This window comes from Chelonoidis abingdonii, chromosome 2 (genome assembly GCF_003597395.2).
Source record: "Chelonoidis abingdonii isolate Lonesome George chromosome 2, CheloAbing_2.0, whole genome shotgun sequence".
Lineage (NCBI taxonomy): Eukaryota > Metazoa > Chordata > Testudines > Testudinidae > Chelonoidis > Chelonoidis abingdonii.
The window spans coordinates 71239502-71255728 of NC_133770.1; the positions used below are offsets into that span (position 1 = coordinate 71239502).

Consider the following 16227-nt stretch of genomic DNA (forward strand, 5'->3'; position numbering starts at 1 on the left):
ATTGTTGAAACCATAATATTTTTAGAGTCTGAGCATCATACTGCATTTTAATCCTTTTGCCCAGACCTTCAATTTCTTTAAATCCATTAATCAAGCTTAAAATCACATACCAGATACATTGTAAATGAGAACAAAAAACAAATCCACTGAGAAAAGAATAAAGTTATCAACTCTAAGAATCTTAGACCACTAGAGATGACGTGTTGTTTCAAGAGATGAAAAACTGAAATCCTAAATTCGGAAAGTGTCATTTATTAGTAGTACTACTGCTTTCAATTGAAATTGACCCATCCCAGGTCCAAACAACACTGCTAAGGATATGTCCATTCCCTTCATGTCACCTGTATGCAGCCCAGAACCCAGACAATCATGGGGGAAATTTAATCTAGAATGAGGTCTTCTGGGCTGCAGAAGAGTGGTTTAAACAATGCCGCACAAGAGTGGATGCACTCTTCTTAACCAAACTTAAGCTGTTCATAGGAAACAACTTTGAGAAACACTCTCATTGTCAGCGTCAGCTCTAGGTACTGTGCTATTAAGTGCTTAATTCTAGGACTGCAGATTAATCATAAAATATGCCAAAGAATATAAAACATTTTAAAACTATTAAAATTTAAGGATATCTTTAGAAACAAGTTGGTTAGATAGAAAGAGGTGCCAATTTTTAACCGAAGTAACCATTTATAAAACCTTTCAATAAAGTGCTGTCTCACAAATCAATCAAGATTGTTTTGTACACTGATGCACTGTTGCAAGTTAAAAATTACACTCAACATAGGCAATATATTTTTGTGATAGGATGTGTGATCAACAAAAATCAGTGAATGCAATTCCAATAGACTGATGAATTTCAATAGTATTTAATGCGGAAAATAACTACTATTAGCATAACTAAAGGAATTGTCCAGCATATTTAGAACACAATGACTCTCTAGAAGACAAAGCCCTGATTATTAAGTTTCCTTTGCTAGCCTGCATATAACATTTCATTATATTTGTGCTATGGTGAAATCAACATACAGCATGGGGCCTTTGTTATATGAATTGTAATAATCACTAGCAAAGCCAGTTTGGGGACAAAGGCAGTAAATATTCCTCCAAGTCTGTCTATTACAAACTATTCCTGATCTAACAGAGTGTTATCTTGATTATTGATTCTACTGGATTCCATTATAAACATTCATTTTATAACATTCTGTTCAGTAATATGTGAATTTCTTAGATCCCAAAACAGTTATGCTGACATATTAATAAGGCAAAATATGGAAACCCTACTATAGAAGTCCTGTAATGAACATATCAAGTACTACCTTATAGCCATCTTTATATATTTTTGGTGGTTTATGGAAAAAATGTGATCTTTAAGTGCTTACTATTCCTTTACATTAACCCAGTGTTTTTCAAATGAATTAGAAGTCTATTAAACAGTATAAGGAAATCTTGACAGATCACTATTTACAGACTGAATCATCTTAAAACTAAGCTTAACTGAATCCAATTTCTATTTCCAGTACAATGACAAGATCACTGATGTCTGATACTAATAAAATTGTGGTTTTAAGTTCCCTTACAGATCTGGCCACTCCCCATGGGGACAGCTGGTACACATGACAACATAAAAAAAACAAAAAAACAACCATGAGTCACAGCCGCAATATATTTGAATAAATGAACAGATTATTGTGCATGTAAAACCTGCCTCTGTACATGCAAAATTGGCAACTGCACTGTCAACCTTGTTCACACAATTAACCATTTGTGTGTACACATGCATATTTTGCAGGTGAAATTTAGGTTTTCATTTTTGAAAATCTGGCTCATTTCTGATCTCTTCTCATCTCTTTGTTTGCCATAATACAATAAAATTTAATACTTTGTGTGCCTCCTGCTATTATTAAAGATGTCTGCCTAAGATCTGAAATCCTCATCTCCACTTAAATGTCATTCAACTTCAAGTTATAATCCTGTGTTTATGACATCACAGTCTGTTACCAAAGAAATAGGATATCATCTGTTCAGCACTGTGACTTCACTGTAGGACCAAACAGAAGGAACTGACAGGCTGAGTCAAAACTCCTGTATAAATGACATGGGTAAAATCCTGGTCCCTTTGAGGTTAGCGGTAAAACTCCCACTGACTTCAGTGGGACCACAATTTCACCCCACATATCTAAGAATTAGCAAGACTGGCAAGGGAAACAGTGAAAGACATGAACAATGTAGTTGTACCTAAAGTATTCCCAGTCTGAAAGTCTCTCTTTAACAGTGAGCTCTTCAAGAACATTTCACACAAATATGCAAACTACTGTGGTTCATTTGCTAATTCACTTAAGGCAACAGTTTTACAAGTCTAGTAAATGTTCATATCTTGGTTACCCACCAAGTACCTTCACCAAATCTTTTCTTCATTGTTTCTATTCTTGATCTGCCTGTACCATTGTTTTCAGAGGCTCATGGTGTCTCTCTCTGTCTTGGAAGTTATTCCCAACATTCTTGAAGAAACCAGAATCTTGATCTTAGGCATACTGAGGTCACTCTCTCTCAACCACAGGCTATACTATATGCAAAAAGCCCTCCAACTCTTTGTTGGTGCCTTTTATTCCTCCATGATCAAACAGTCCACAAGTGTTAAACTTGATTGTCTCATGGTCCATGACTGTACCATTTAAATTCCTTATCCAGATATACCCTATGTACAGGCTATAGCTGTCAATGCTTCCCAAGAACAGGGAAGATGAGCTAGCACAGCCTGCAGCCTGAATAAATCTCAGACATATTCAAATGCATCACAGTACTCACCCATGATCTGGCCACAGCTTTCACACTTTCTGTGAAAGAAAATTGATAAACTGTATAAGTTGGCCATAGATCTCAAAATCTTAGAGAACCTTCCAGAACCTTATTCTTTGGATCAAGTTGCTTTAGGATCCAAAGTCTCACACACACACACACAAATACACCATACGCATGTCCTACAAGTACATGTACAGTACTTGCAGTTCTGTTTTGAGAGTCTGATGAAGATCCGATCTGAAATGGTGCCACCTTGACAGAAACCCCAGTACTCTGGAAGGATACCATCTGTCGCAGCCTGAGCTTTCTTTTTCAGCCAGATACATTATTTACAATTAGGTCTTCTGTAATTGTGGTGGAATAGGGATAAAATTGGTTCTCAAGTTCAGCTTAGGTTTCCTTAGAATGTAGTTTTAAAAACTGAACATCATCCCCTCAAAAGGTTAAATATCATAGATATGATAAATAGGCATGAGGTGTTCAAGAAGTTTCAAGCATTCTTTAGAAAGTAAGTTGTTTTTTTAATATGTCCATTACTTTGAAAAAAAAAGAAAAGATGCCAGTGTCAGTCACCTTTTACATTATTATGTTGGATGCCAATATATGATGTATTTCACTAGGCAACAAAAGGAATATTATGTTTGATTCTCTCTGGTCGTTTCAGCTGCCACTGTAGGTACTTTCCAGGAAGTATTCCTTCACTGTTTCCCGTAACACTGCTTACCAACCAGGTAAAAAACTGGTCAGTTATGACTAAAAATGTATAGCTGTCCTTTTTGAAAAACAACAAAAACAATGTTAATCAGGTTAATTCAATCATCCAAACCAAAACCGTTCATGCTTTCTTGCCAAATCAACCATCCACAGCAAAATCTGTTATCAGTGATTGCTCAGCTTCCAGTCAAAAACACTTAAGCCCCACAATCCCAAAACTTCCCCAGTAATAACCTTAAAATTACTTACAGAACAAGACTGAAGCACAGAAAACCACCTCATCAAAGGGTATTTGGGATGCATGTATTTGTTCTATGCAAATACTGCTAACAGACTTAGCAGAGGGTACCAGAGACAACAGTTCGCTTACAGGACTCTAAGCTAGATATTAAGGATTTTTTGGTATGAAATTTCCTTTGCAAAGTGGTATCATAACCAAAACTTACGTAGGCCTTTCCAATTGTTTAAATGAACCAGCGTGTGGGGGAGGAGGGGGAAAGGAAGGAGAGAAGCATTTATGAAGCTGGCTCATCGGTGTTTAAAGCTTTCAAGCTCTATCAGTGGAGGGGACAAGGGCTGCAACAACTTATTTACACAATTATCTAAATACGATTAAACAGCTGATGGATAAATATTAAACTGGAAAATGTATAGTCATTTCAGCTTAATGTAATCCTCTTTCTGTAAACACCCCAGATGATTTTTTTCTCAACCAGAACAGTCCTGACATCTCATAAGCCTAAGGGTGAATAGCAAGAGATTGTTTTTGATAGTTATAAATATTCAAAAGACATGCAGACCATCTGCTTTCATAATACAGGTAAAGCAAGACTGAAATGGTGACTGCTGTATAAAAATGGTTCTTTTAACAAAGTCTTCCTCTCCTCGCAAACTATAAAGACAGATGTCAAAAACTGTTTATATAGGGTAATCAGGAGCGTGCAAAATGTAATATTACTTTTACACACAGTGCTTGCTAAAGAGATTTTTTTTTCTTTTTCTTCCCATCTGTGTGTTGCAACACATTTCTACAAGTTAAAAACATTTTTTTCAAACAGAGATCTCATGAATACCCAAAAACAAGCTATCTGGTTTCTGAATGCTAATTAATTTCAACTAAGGAATCTGCATTTTTTCTGTAGGAAGGAATGTATGCTTTTGAAATGGAGTACTGTACTGATAGCAGACATCGCAAACTAAACACTAAACAAGTTCAATTCTGTACTGTTTTGACACTGGTGATTTTCACAACCTTGTTTTGCACATAATCTGCATCTGTTAAATTTGGTTTACCATAAATGGAACACCTATAATTCACTCTCTTTTCAATGGAGTTTTATTTATGTTTTGCCATTTATCAAGCTTTTCAATATAAAGCCTTATAACATGTAATGATTTTGTCAAGTGGAAAGTAAGATGTCTTATCTTCCAAGCAGAATATGAATAGAGCTGCCCATAAACCCCTACAGTCAATTTTCAGAACTGAAACACTAATCTTGACAGTAACCTTTTAATGTATTATATTAATGGCACAGAAGCGTTAAGCACCTTTTTTATAATTCTCAATAAAATGAACATTTACTGAACAATCTGTCAAAGGACTGGCTCCAATTTTTTTTAAACCAAACTTTTAGAGTTCTATATATTTTCACTTCCATAAATTCACCACTTTAGATCCCTAGGTATTTGGCAAGGCAGGATACTTTGTTACCACCACTATAATCTGCCTAACAAATACCCAAACTGTGAATCTCTGTTTCAGTCCCTAGATAAAAAGTTTAAATGATGCTGAATTTAAGAACAGAGTACAGCTCTGGATGGGGGTGGGGGTGGGGGAATTATTAGAAAAGAAGGAAACATGCATATCTCAATGTAGAATATATGCTTTACCCAAAGGAACTTTATGATAAACAAAAGCCACCAACAGTGGATGACGGTAAGGAAGCTGCTTGGATCAATGAAATAATAGTGGTAGAAATCTCAAACAACATAGTCTGAGTGCAGACTGAGATCTCAGAAGTTAGTTTAAGCTCCTGTTTAAATATTATTTAATTAAAACTACAGTTGTGCATATAGGCTCCAATCAGGTAAATACATAGTCAGAGACAGTCCATGGCAAGAGTTTACACATAATTTAAGATTATGCCATTCCACACACTTGGAATATGCAACCTGGTGCCTGATGCACTGACATACAGATGATAATTCTCTGACACAAACTAAAACCAGAATTACAACTGCAAAATATCTAGACACCATGAGTTGTTTTTCGGATATGGAATGTTAAAATGGGCTGGTTAACAAACACACCACTTTAAGACCTTTTATTACCTTGAAATATGAGTGACATAGGAATTTGCTTTGTCATTACCACTATAAATATGTTGTAGAAAAAATTAGATGGACAGAGATACATTCCTGATGGTGAGAAGACTGTCTGCCTTTGTCAGTGCATCTGGATGAAGATTTGATCCCACACTGTTGCCAAGGTCATGAGAACTATGGTGATCTGTATAGCAAGTGCTGCTCACATAAGTTAAAACTACATAAAGGCTGTCCTAAAAATGATTAAAATGAGACTTTCCAAAAAATAAAATATGACTCTTGCCCTCTGCACCCCTTCTACATCATATAAGTAATTTACACTAGCTCCTCCCCCTTTTCCACTGCTTCTAAAGGCTTTGTCTCAGTAGAGAGAGAACTGAAAATTGCCTCCATTATAATTAGGACTGCCAAAACCTCTTATTTTGGTAAAAAAGGAAAAAAAAAAAAAGACTGAAGCGTAGAATGAAAAATAAGAAAGAACTACAAATTCTTGCACTGTTCTGTCATCTTGTAATGTGAAGATTGGACATTTACATGACAGAGAAGTAATCACCCACTCTCCTGATGGATATAAATAAAGCTGAGGAAAAAAAAAGTCTGCTTTCCAAGATACCAGTCTCATATCCAGAGTCTAAAGGCTCAAAAATAAAATTAATAATAAAAAAATAAAAGGGTAGGTGGGAAATGCTAATTCAGACATACCAATTCACAAGAAATGGGGAAACTGGAAATGGCAGAAATCCAAAGGACACTCACAGCTGTTCTCAAAAGGGACTAGTGATTTTTGTTGCTTAGTTTTTGGGTGCCTCACTTGAGTCCCCTTAAAAAGAGCTGATTTTCAGAAAGTGGTGAGCACCTACCCTTTGAAAGTCACCCCCCTTCTCTTTTAAAATGTCTCAAGTCGGGCACCGATTGAGACAACAAAAGATCAGGAGTCAATCTTGAAATTATTGTCCACTACCTAAAAAGGTCTGTACAAAGGCTTCCAGCAGCAAAGACTTGAGATTTAAGTGTGCTGCTGCTTAGACTCTTCCTGAAATCAACTTGGATAAAATCTGAAAGTAACTAAAATAGTGGCAATAGAAGACATGTTGCTAGCTCTATTTCACTGAATGAAAATGATCTTGTGTTTCTAAAAGTAGAGTCTACGTTACTTCATCCGAGAATACTTGACTTCAGTGTTCACCTTCCAGTAACTGTAACAAACTTCTGAGTCTCCTGGCTGGCTTTCAACAGGGCAACCCACAAAAAGGAGAATATGGATAACGAAAGGTGCTTGAGCTAATATCCATTTCAGATCAGCAGCCCTGGCTCTCAAAGGCAACTCTATTAAGCAATAAGATCAAATTTGCTGTTTGCTTGCATGGTGCTCTCAGGTCTTCAGGAATGAGAGGAAAAAAAGCAAACAATCAGGAAAAAGATGGTTACTCACCTTTGTAACTGTTGTTCTTCGAGATGTGTTGCTCATATACATTCCAGTTAGGTGTGCGCACGCCGCATGCACGTTCGTCGGAAGATTTTTATCCTAGCAACACTTAGTGGTTCGGCTGGGCGCCCCCTGGAGTGGCGCTGGATATATATCCCTGCCGAACCAACCGCCCCTCAGTTCCTTCTTGCCAGCTACTCCGACAGCGGGGAAGGAGGGCAGGTTTGGAATGGATATGAGCAACACATCTAAAGAACAACAGTTACAAAGGTGAGTAACCGTCTCTTCTTCTTCGAGTGCTTGCTCATATCCATTCCAGTTAGGGTGTGCACGTGCCGCGTGCACGTTCGTTGGAAAACTTTTTTACCCTAGCAACACTCAGTGGTTCGGCTGGGCGCCCCCTGGAGTGGCGCTGGATATATATCCCTGCCGAACCAACCGCCCCTCAGTTCCTTCTTGCCAGCTACTCCGACAGCGGGGAAGGAGGGCAGGTTTGGAATGGATATGAGCAACACATCTAAAGAACAACAGTTACAAAGGTGAGTAACCGTCTCTTCTTCTTCGAGTGCTTGCTCATATCCATTCCAGTTAGGTGATTCCCAAGCCTTACCTAGGTGGTGGGGTCAGAGTGAGATGTGGCAGAATGCAAAACTGCTGAGCCAAAGGCTGCATCATCTCTGGACTGTTGAACCAGAGCATAATGCAAAGCAAAGGTGTGGATCGAGGATCAGGTAGCTGTGCAACATATTTCCTGGATTGGTACATGAGCCAGGAAGGCGGCAGATGAAGCCTGAGCCCTGGTAGAATGTGCGGTGAGATGGCTCGAGGGAACATGAGTCAAGTCATAACAAGTGCGAATGCACGCCGTCACCCAAGAGGAGATCCTCTGGGAGGAGACAGGTAGGCCCTTCATTCGGTCTGCCAGTGCGACGATGAGTTGGGGCGATTTACGAAAGGGCTTCGTCCGTTCGATATAAAATGCGAGCGCCCTACGGTCATCTAGGGAGTGCAACTGTTGCTCTCATCATGATGAGTGCGGCTTCGTGAAGAAGACCGGAAGGAAGATGTCCTGATTGATATGGAAGGCTGATACCACTTTCGGGAGGAACGCTGGATGTGGTCGCAACTGCACCTTATCCTTGTGAAACACAGTATATGGTGGGTCCACCGTGAGCGCCTGAAACTCGGAGACTCGTCTTGCCGATGTAATGGCTACGAGGAAAATAGTCTTCCAGGACAGGTACAGCAGCGAGCAAGTTGCTCACGGCTCGAATGGTGGAGACATAAGTCTGGTTAAGACCAGGTTGAGGTCCCGGATAGGGGCAGGACGGCGTACTCGGGGGTATAGGCGCTCCAAGCCCTTGAGGAACCTGGAAACCATAGGGTGTGAAAACACAGAGCAGCCACTCTCTCCTGGGTGGAAGGTAGAAATGGCCGCCAAGTGCACTCTCAATGATGATACCGCTAGGCCCTGCTGTTTGAGAGACCAGAGGTAGTCCAGGATGGTGGGGATCGAGACCTCGGTGGCAGTAACGTTTTGCGTTTCGCACCAGCAGGAAAAATGTTTTCACTTGGCCAGACACGTAGACCGACTGGAAGGTTTCCTGCTATCCAGCAGTATTTGTTCTACTGAGGCAGAGCAGCGTAACTCTGACTGGCTCAACCACGCAGGAGCCATGCCGTGAGGTGAAGGGACTGCAGGTCTGGGTGGTGAAGTCTGCCGTGGTCCTGAGTTATGAGGCCTAGGTGAAGAGGCAGGGTAATTGGGCTGGCTATCGACAGGTCGAGCAACATGGTGTACCAGTGCTGCCTGGGCCATGCTGGGGCGATCATGATCAAGCGAGCTCCGTCCCTGTGGAGCTTTAGCAGGACTCCGTGAACCAGCAGGAACGGTGGAAAGGCGTAAAGCACTGGCTCGTCCACGGTATCAGGAAAGCATCCGAGATCGAGCCTGGGGAGAGACCTTGGAAGGAGCAGAACATCTGGCATTTCCTGTTCTCGCGGGAAGCGAAGAGGTCTATGCGGGGAAATCCCCACTTCCGGAAAACAAATAATGTCCGGACGGATCGACCACTCGTGAGAGCGGAAGGATCTGCTGAGTCAATCCGACAGAGTGTTCTGAAGCCCTGGGAGAAAGGATGCTACCAGGTCTATCGAGTGGGCTACACAAGAAGTCCCAGAGTTGAATGGCTTCCTGACAAAGGGGGAGGACCGTGTCCCCCCGTTTGTTTATGTAATACATGGCCATTGTGTTGTCTGTGAACACTTAGACAACGGCCTTGCTGATGCTGTTGAAATGCCTGGCACGCAAGGTGGACTGCTCTCAACTCTCGGACATTGATGTGCAAGGCCAGTTCCTGAGATGACCAAAGGCCTTGAGTGTGAAGATGTCCGAGGTGAACACCCCAGCCGAGAGATGATGCATCCGTCGTCAAGGCCATAGAAAGCTAGGGCGGATGGAATGGCATCCCTGTACGCACCAGGGAGGGCGTCAACCACTCGAGGGAGCCTAGGAGTCTCGGGGGAACCGTGAGGATTCTGTCTATATTCTGTCTCCCTAGGTGGTATACTGAGGAGAGCCAAGTTTGACGGGGACGTAGGCGTAGCCTGGCGTGCTTGGTCATGAATGTGCAGGCAGCCATGTGACCCAGGAGACCGAGACAAGTTCGAGCCAAAGTGGTTGGGAATTTTTGTAGGCCTTGTATAATCGATATCATTGCATGAAACTGTGGCTGTGGTAAGCAGGCCCTGTGAGATTGGAGTCCAGAATGGCCCCAATGAACTCTATTCTTTGTGTGGGAACCAGAGTAGATTTCTCTAGGTTGATCATCAGGCCTAGTTGGATGAATAGGTCCTTGACGATGCCCACGTGCCGCGTTACTTGGGTCTCGGAGGTCCCGCGAATGAGACAATCGTCGAGATACAGGAAGACGTGTATGCGTCAATGACGGAGGGAGGCAGCGACTACGGCCATACACTTTGTGAACACTCTTGGGGCTGTGGAGAGGCCAAACGGAAGGACTGTAAATTGGAAAATGTTGACAGTTGACCACAAACCTGAGGTACCGTCTGTGCGGAGGATAAATGGCAATATGAAAATATGCATCTTTCGTATCGAGGACAGCATACCAGTCTCCAGGATCCAAGGATGGGATGATGGTCCCCAGGGATACCATGCGGAACTTCAACTTTATCAAGAACTTGTTGAGTCCCCGCAGGTCTAGAATTGGTCTGAGATCTCCCTTCACCTTGGGGATTAGGAAATAGCAAGAGTAGAACTCCTTGCCCCTCAAGTCCTCCGGTACCTCCTCTATAGCTCCCATGGCAAGGAGGGACCGTACCTCCTGCAAGAGGATTTGCTCGTGAGAGGGGTCCCTAAAGAGGGACGAGGATGGGGGGTGCGGGGAAGTGAAATAAACTGAAAGTGGTATCCAAATTCTACCGTGTGTAAGACCCAACGATCTGAAGTTAGTTGGGTCCAAGCAGGGAGGAAAGAGGAGAGGCGGTTGCAAAAGGAAGGGAAAGGATCCTGTTGAGCAACTGGTATGTCGCCCTTAGGCGCGCCTTCAAAAAGTTTGGTTTAGGTCCCGCGGATGGTTTGGTGGGGCTGTGATTCTGACCCCCTTGGGGTCCGGACTGCCATCTATGATTGCCTTGGCCACGCCTCCTGCCACTGTCTAGGTGGGGGGTAAGGGTGCTGAGGCTGGGGCCGGAAGGGTCTGCGTTGAGTCTGCGGTGTGTGCATCCTGAGCGAGCGCATGATCACCCTATTGTCCTTCAGACTCTGCAGTCTAGGGTCAGTCTTTTCCGAAAATAGGCCCTGACCTTCGAAGGGCAAGTCCTGTATCGTATGCTGCAATTCAGGTGGAAGGCCTGACACCTGAAGCCATGATATTCGACTCATGGTAATTCCTGAAGCCAGAGTTCTGGCTGCATCTAACGAGGCCTAGAGAGAAGTTCTCGCCACCTTCTTTCCTTCCTCCAAAAGGGCCGCGAACTCTTGATGCAAGTCTTGGGGGACTAGCTCTGTGAATTTCTCAATCGCCACCCAAGTGTTATAGTTATAGCAGCTAAGCAGGGCTTGTTGGTTTGCCACCCTGAGTTGGAGGCCCCCCGCAGAGTAGATTTTATGTCCTAATAAATCCATGCGCCTAGCCTCCTTTGCTTTTGGGGCAGGGCTTGCTCGCCATGGCGCTCCCTTTCATTAACCGATTCGATGATGAGGGAGCAGGGTGTACGTACAGGTACTCGTACCCCCCTAGCTGTGGGCGGAATAGATGCTGGAGACTGCCAGATGGTATCAGCTTCGCTTGGATTGTCCGAATAAATGGTAAGGACACCCTTGTGGGAGTGTCAGCCGACAAAATATCTACCACCAGGTCTTCTATCTCCAGAACCTCCTCCACCTGGAGGTTCATATTCAGGGCCACCCGTCTCAGGAGGTCTTGATGTGACCTTAGTTGGAGGAGGGCCCAAGGAGGATGTCCCCGCCACCGCTTCATCTGGAGAAGAGGAAGAGGAAAGGCCAGGGACAATCGGGTCCTGCATTGTCTCATGGACTTGGGCGACGTCCGGCTCCAGTGGGACCTGAGGGTCTGGTGCCTGAATGGGAGCGTCCTCTGTAGCTGCAGGAGGGGGGCAGCTAACAGTAGCCTCCGGCACCCGGTGCTCCGACGGTACGGAGCGTGATGGCATTGGAGGTCCACCTTGGGCTTGGTGATATGCCCACGGCGTCCAGAAGGACCACTGATGAGGTCCTTGGTCTTGAGCCTGGGTCTCTTGGAAGACATGGCTGGGACATCTAAGTCATGGTCCTGTGCATAGGAAACACTGTCCGCATGGGATGACATAGATGCATGGCGAGATGGCCAAGAAGGAGCTGAAAACCCCTGAGAATGGTCTCCATCCCTGGGTAGTCTGTCTGTACGTTGCAGCGGAGAGCGGTACCGGGCGCTATACCGGTACCGGGAACGAGACTTGTGACCGGAACGGTGCCAGGAGGTCGATCGGGACCTCGAAGCTCGATGCCGGGAGTGGCTGCGAGAGGTGCGGTGCCGAGAGCTTGATCGGTACTGAGAGTACTGGGCCGGCGAATGGGGTCTTGAACGGTGCCACGAGTGCGACCGGTACCGAGATGGAGAATGGTACCGGGACTGCGAGCGGCGTCAGGACCGGGATCGGCAATGGGACCGAGAACACCGGCGGGACCGCGATCGTGATCAGTGCCTCTCAGCGGTGCCAACGGAGGATGGTCTCAGTAGGGCTTGCCTATGGACTGTATAACCTGCACTGGCGGTGCCGGGGGTTGAGGCAGCGCAGACTCCGTCAGTGCAATCAGTTCCCTTGCCATAGAGAATGTCTTCGGCGTGGAGGGAATAGTAAGCTCAACCACAGTGTGTGCCAGGGAGCTGTCAGGCACCGGATTCGACGGCTCTTGCGGGACCGGAATTGACAGTGCTGAAGTTGTCGGTGCCACGGCAGTTGTCGGTGCTGGGCAGTCTGACTTAGGCGGGTGCTCCGACTGCAGTGTGGACACGGAAGCCGCAGGAGTCTTATGTTTTTTTACCCGTGGGGAGAGGGAGTGGTGCTGAGCAGACATCTGGGTCGGCGACGGTTGGTGTCGAGGGGCCTTAGCAGTATCAGTGTGCTTTGGTGCCAAAGATGCACTTCTCCCCGGTGCGGACTGTCTGGCGCTCAGTGCCGATGGTGGAGGAGTAAAAGCTGCCTCCATCAGGAGCTGTCTGAGACGAAAGTCCCGCTCCTTTTTGGTCCGTGGCTTGAAGGCCTTGCAAATGCGGCACTTATCTGCAAGGTGGGATTCCCTGAGGCACTTAAGGCAAGAGTCGTGATGATCTCCTGTAGGCATCGGCTTGTGACAGGCCGAGCACGGTTTGAAACCCGGTGAACCAGGCATGGGCCTCGGCACTGGGTGAGGGGAAGAGGCCAATCCCCGAACCCCTCTTAACTATATACACTAACTATGTTAAAGAAAATAATAAACTAACTGCAAGTATAGACATTTGAACTATATACACAATAACGAGAAAACTACGGATAGCTAGGGAGGTGGAGATCAGCTAAGCCGCGCTCCACCGTTCCAATGACTGACATGGGAGGTAAGAAGGAACTGAGGGGCGGTTGGGTCGGCAAGGGTATATATCCGGCACCATGGCGGCACCACTCCAGGGGGCGCCCAGCTGACCCACCGAGCGTTGCTAGGGTAAAAATCTTCCGATGAATGTGCACACATAACTGGAATGGATATGAGCAAGCACTCGAAGAACAACTGCAATGACGGGTACTGAGAACACATCTATTGCTAGAGCTAGCAGATACTTGTACAAGCAGAAGACATGGGGCACCTGATGTCAAAGTCTGGAGTCTCAACAGACTGTTCTGTAAAGACACTGAAAAACTGAGCATTCCTTATCTTTATCTTTGCCTTATCTAATTCTCTTTTCCATTCAATCTTCTTCCTAGATGAACTGCATTTACCTGTGACAATTCTGTTCTTAGGGGGATAGGATACCTTTGAGTTCCTTATTGACTTTCAAATTCCTGGTTCCATCATCTTTTTTCAGGTATGACGTGACTGAGGTTTTATTGGTACAAATGATTTGTCAGATGGGAGAGTCCCTAAAGCTATTAGTGAATTAAAGACTGCTTTGAGCATCCAAAAATTGTATGTTCCTTTCTGCAGAAGGACTTACTTTTCCTTCTACAGATTTTGAGAACACATGAGCCTTGGCCATCTGCTGTGGTAATTCTCCAGTTTGGTTTCAGTAAAGGGGCTCCTGAAAGTTGCACGATATTGTCCACCAAGTAAAGGAAGATTTCCTTGGTAGGGATTATGACATGCCTTTTCAGCAAGTCCCTTTTCTGGTTCCACTGTTCTGCTAGGCAAACCATCAGTTGTCTGGCATAAAGCTGAGCCCTAAGGCATAATGTCCAGACAAGAAGTCATCAGACTCAGTATCACTAATGCTTGTCTTGCCAAATTTCTTTTGGTGTTAAGGATCAAATCTTTCTTTGATCTACTGTCTGACACAAATATAATAGATTTTTAAAACCAGAAGGGGCCATTATGATCATCTAATCTGGCTTCCAACATAAAGCTGTCCACAGATTTTCACCCGATTTTTTAATCTACCCCAACAACTTGTGGTTAAACTACAGCATATTCGTTTCCAACTTTCAGACAGACATTCAATTTTAAGACTTCAAGATATGGAAAATTTATAACATCTCTTAATAATCTGATCCACTGGTTAACTACTCTTAATGTTAAAAATCTGTTTTATTTCCCAGTTTGAACTTTGCTGACTTCAATTTCCAGCCACAGGATATTGTTATGCCTTTTGCTGGCCAGAACAAAAGCCTTCTAGTATCCTGTATTCTCCCTGTGAAGTTACAGAGACTACCATATATACTCGTTCATAAGTCAAATATTTTTGGTAAAAAAGTGACGCATCAAAGAGCGGGGGTCGGCTTATAAACGGGTTTACACCAAAATGTGATTATTTTAAACTCTATGGAATAATTGAGTTGAATATCTAATACAAGAATCGGCAACCTTTGGCATGTGCCAGTACATTCCGCGGCCCGTGCTGCTTCCTGCCGCCTCCATTGGCCTGGAGCAGCAAACCGCAGCCAGTGGAAGCTGTGATCGGCCGAACCTGTGGATGCAGCAGGTAAACAAACCAGCCCAGCCCACCAAAGGTTGCTGATCCCTGATCTAATACATTGTAGTTTTGTTCATCTGGAACCCCTCAGCTCCCTGTGGCTACGGTTCGCCGTTCCCAGCCAATGGGAGCTGTGGGAAGTGGCGCGCCCATAGGAACAGCTGTAGAAGCAACTGCAGAAACAGGGACCTTTGGACATTCAGAGAAGTTTCTACAGAACTTTCTCCACCCTGTCCTGATTGGCTATTTCCCCCAACTCTCCCTCTCTCACAGTCTCTTCATCTCCACTTCATTCCCCATCTGCCCCTTATACCTTCTTCCCCACTGCCCTGTCGCCTGCCCATCCTTCCCTTCCATGTCCCCTCTCCTTTCAATTTTCTTTCCATTTAGCTTAGCCTCTCCTAACTAAATCCTCCTTCCTTTCTCCACCCTGCGTGTCTGTCTTGTCTATTTCGAGTGTAAGCTCTGGGAGGGCAGGAATCATCTGCTATTCTGTGTTGGTACAGTGCCTAGCACAATAGGGACCCCACTCGTTACTGAATTTTTTTGGGGCACTTCCCACAATAAACCTAATTATTATTAATCATGTTAGAGAGATAAAGTGTGTGAGGCAGTACCTTTGGCTGGTGAGAAGGACAAGCTTCCAACCTTACCCAGAGCTCTTAAAGTCTCTTCTTTGGGTAAGCTTGAAAGTTTGTTGCTTGACCAACAGAGGTAGGTCCAATAAAAGAGACTATGTCACTCACCTTGTTTCTCTACTATCCTGGAACCAACGTGGCTACAAAGCACTGCATGCAATAACCATGTTAGGCTTTTTGCCACAATACCATATTAGAAATTAGTGTTCAGTTTATCTATAGTTACTGTAAATCAGACAATGCCCCATTCAACAAGTATATTTAGCTCTATTACGAAAGCCTGGGATGAATGACTAGAGTCCACTTTGGCAGAAAGGACAGAAAGTGCACTAGAGTCTGAACAGGAGGAATCAAACCCTTTTTGAAGTTTACAATGAATCCGAGACTAAAATGTTTAAAGCTCATTATCAAGTCCTAACTGATTTTGATGGATAAATGAAAAATTCATTAAGCAGTTCTCTAGTAGAACAAGTTACACATGGTCTCTCCCCTCAGTGATGCTGGCTTTAGCGATGAGAGTTTTCAAAAAAAGTCCAGCTTCACTGGGAAGATTCAAAACCAGACAGGACATTGGAAACATTAAGACAAATCTCATTGATTTTTGATAACTGCTTGTCATAGTGACAAGGAGGAGCTAAGAGAGGCAGAG

The 16227-nt window shown here is 44.1% G+C and overlaps 1 protein-coding gene across 5 annotated transcripts in view; it reads right to left on the reverse strand.

The window, feature by feature from the left end:
* The window catches only part of SATB1 (SATB homeobox 1), a 115630-nt gene that overhangs the window by 54125 nt on the left and 45278 nt on the right, over nucleotides 1–16227 (reverse strand). The window lies entirely within an intron of this gene.